This window comes from Pinus tabuliformis, chromosome 1_2 (assembly GCF_031772625.1).
Source record: "Pinus tabuliformis cultivar Carrire ecotype Pingquan chromosome 1_2, CPIR1, whole genome shotgun sequence".
Taxonomy (NCBI): Eukaryota; Viridiplantae; Streptophyta; class Pinopsida; order Pinales; family Pinaceae; genus Pinus; species Pinus tabuliformis.
This window is the reverse complement of record NC_142298.1, coordinates 1258361213-1258364922: the sequence shown is the minus strand read 5'-3', so window position 1 is coordinate 1258364922 and position 3710 is coordinate 1258361213.

Here is a 3710-nt window from a genome sequence, read left to right as displayed (position 1 = left end):
GAAGAGTTTAATCATGAGTTGAAAAAATTCAAGTGCAGAGTGTGAGTCATAGAGTTCCCTCAGCTTTTGTAAGGCTTCGAATGCATTTGAAAATGGAAAAATGTGTCGACTCACCTCTTCACTTACTGATGCTGCAATCAATGCATAGGCTTTTTTTTTCTTATTTTCCCAAATTGTGAGCTCCTTGTCTGAGGTAGGCTGGACTGGTGCTTTGTCTCCTTCTCCAACACACACTCCTTTCCATAACTCATTAAAAATGAGAGTGTGTTGGATTTTCTGCAACCATTCAAGATAATTCTCCTTTCCATTGAGAACTAATCCCACAATAGATATAATTGAATGCATATCGTTATACCAACAACGTTCAACTTAACAACATTCAACATTCACCCGAATATCAGAGTTTGACTATAGTTGTAGTTATTTGTTGCTTTGTGCAGCAGAGATGAACTGTTGGGTAGTGAATGCCCTGTGTAACGGTTTTGGGGCCCAAAGCCGACAATTTTGAGTAGTAGCATGGTAAAAGTTTTGTGAAGTGCATGGAGCACGAAAGGTAATAGATCGAGTCAAAGGGTTGTCTACCTGGAAATAATGTAAGAAAATAGAAAGTGAGTCGGCTTGCCCATGGTCCACGGACCATGGGAATGTATAAATAGAGCAAGGCTCTAAGGTTAGAAGGTAGTTTTTGAAATTATTGGATCTTAATGTTATGGGTTTGAAGAGGTGATATTCTCTGCGTCTGTAAGTCCGAGTCAAGGGTGTTGGTAGATAGATAGAGGCTCTGCAGCTGTGTGCACAGAGGCCTGAGAGAGTCCGCAGCTGTGTGCGCGGACCCCTGCAGCTGAGTGCACAGGGCGGATCTGGTTGTATTGACAGAAGATTAATAAAGATAAGTTGGCTTTGAAATACTGTGTTGATTTTGAATTATTGTGGTTCTGTTCCTATTCTGGGTCTTGCATTGGTTATCTAGATTTAAGCTTGTCTTTATGAATGATGATGATGCACACTTGGTATTATTGTTAAATGTTTGCTTAAAGACCGTAAGAAGCAGAGTAGATCTATAATAAACTTGTTAATAATAAAGAACATAAGCGCGGATCTACGTGAAAGTCTGATAACAGTACATAGTAGCACGAAGGTTGTGACCCCTCCAGTCCACCTCAACACATCCCAAGGGTGCGGAAACCTAGTTCTAGCACCCTCCCATACTACCTCGGGTGAGACTTCAGTCCGCGCTCCATGGACTATTGCCGAAATGGCCAATAGTGCGGGATTTGTTTGGCTCAATAACTCTTTCGAACCTGGGTTAGGCCCCAATAAGCCAACAAATGGTTCCATTGTTGGGACCGAGATCTGCCTAGGGGATCTCTGATGTCGGAACACCAGAACCCTACAAAGAAAGAGCTTGAAGATTGGTTGGATCAGAAGCTTCACGAGTTCGTGGTTCAGGAAAACAGAAATCCGTGGATATCTGAGAAAAGGTGGCTGGATCGCTACATATACAAAGAAATCCACGAGATCTTCTTCGCATCTTTCTCGACAGAGATGTATGAGTGGATCACATGGCTAGCTGATAGTCAGGGAAGGTGTAGACTGGATTAGCCCATTGTATGGACTCCAAAGTTGGTACGTAGGCTAGAAGTGTTTGAGGATAAAATCGCATGGGTAGTAGATCACTGGTTGGATCAGATAATAGGAGGGTTTATAACCGAGTTCACGATAGACACAACTGTGAGTTACAGCGAGGTAGAAAGGCACTTCCTCCAAGGACCGCGGGGTAAGTACATCAAATCGTTGAATGCTTGGATTAAAATGTTGTTATGTGAAAAATGGGTTATGCACATCCATTGATGTCTGGGGTAACAAGGAGTGGAAGAGGTTACCGAGGGACAAAAGGATTAGAAAACAATCCTCTAATTTCACTATTGCGAGAGAGTGAGGAGGAACTCACAGGGTTCTCTCCAAGAAGCGCAGTTCGATTAATAAAGCAGCACATTCCATTGATACCACCACCATCCACGCTGTCACCTACTTCACCTGCATCAAACCCATCTTCACCTACCCCACCCCCGCCACCATCGAGGGTTGGAATGGCGAGTGTGATCAAGTTTCTGTTATTCAAAGGTGTAGGAAATGAGCTACCAGATTAGCTCTAGTTCATGGTAAAGTCTGTATGGGAAGCCCAAGGTGTTATGGATGATAACATCAAAAAGGCCACTCTGGCAAGTGCGCTGCAAGACTGCGCGTTGACGTGGTATATAAAGTACTCGAGTGACCACCCGAATGTGGGAATAACGACGATCCAGGATGCATTGAACAAAGAATTTAGCCGACCAAAATCAGAAACACACTCGATCATCGGGTTCAAGGAAATCACGATGATGCTTGGTGAAACCCCATGGGATTTGGATCAGAGATTGAAGAGTACAATCTGCGAGGCTAACATGACACTGACAAATGCGCAGCACTGTGCATGGTTTGTGGTGTCCTTGACACCTCATCTGAGGATGGTGCTATCATAGTAAAAGATCTCAACCCAAGCTGAAGCATTAGAAACAACAATGAGGTTGCATGAAACTCCAATTCAGGATTCGGGGTTGGGAGTTCAGAAAATCCACATGCAACTACAAAACCTATGCTTAGAAATGCAAAGTTTGAAGCAAGATAAGGCACCCCGAATAGAGGAGCACGTAGAGGTGTGGTGCATAAAATGTAAAGGCCAGGGCCATGATAAAGATCATTGTCCGCTCTTTGCAAATTACTTGGTGGGGGGGGGACCAATGCTATTGCGACCAGAGGTGCAAGTAGGGCCAAGCACGGTGCCCACACTCTGGTGTGCGACCCGTCAGGTGGGAGGAAAGAATGCTACGAACAACTGTCATCTATTGCAGAACCTAAGACAACCCCCCCAACAATTATTTTGCAACTTTTGTAGGACGATGGGCCACGACGAACAAAATTGTCGAAGTTATGAGTTGTTGATGGATCGAACACCTACTTACAGGATGCAGAAAGAGGCGCGAGGTCAGGATCTAGTTGTAGCAATAGTGCAGGGCGGATTCCAGGGATGTGGATAGGGACGAAGTGGAATGGGACTTTGATGAGGACGAGGACAATTAATTTGCTATAATTGCAGAGGTTCGGGGCACTACGCGTGTGATTGCACGAACTTGACCAGAGTATGTTGCCAGTACTCTTACCAACTTGACCATGAAGTAGTAGATTTCCCCACACTAATTGTGCAGATGCGGGAAAAAGGGGTGCTTTAGGCCACTCCCACTCAGAACGTCCAAATGATGAAGGTTGAACCATGCAAGGAAGATCCTAACGTGAACATGATGTTGAGAAGTGGTGAAACTACAAGAGAGGATAAGGGGAAGCAACCCGGGGAGGATACATGGGTTTGCAAGGCCCCTACAAAGAAAAATGAATTTGATTTGGAATGCGCAAAGGAAACCTTTATGGAAGCTAAGAAGAGCTTTGTAGAGGCTTCTACCTCGGGTAGCAAGGATCAAACTGAGCCGGAGATGGATACTTCTATGTTAACTACCTTTTTAGAAACTTGTATGAAGCTACTATGGGACACTAAAGCAGTGAAGGGATTGCAAGAGTTGATAACTAGGTGTGCAGGGTCAGGTGAACCGTGCATGGTTCGGAAACTAGGCAAGCATGCTTTGCGCACCGGGTGGGAAATGCGGTTGACTGCCCAG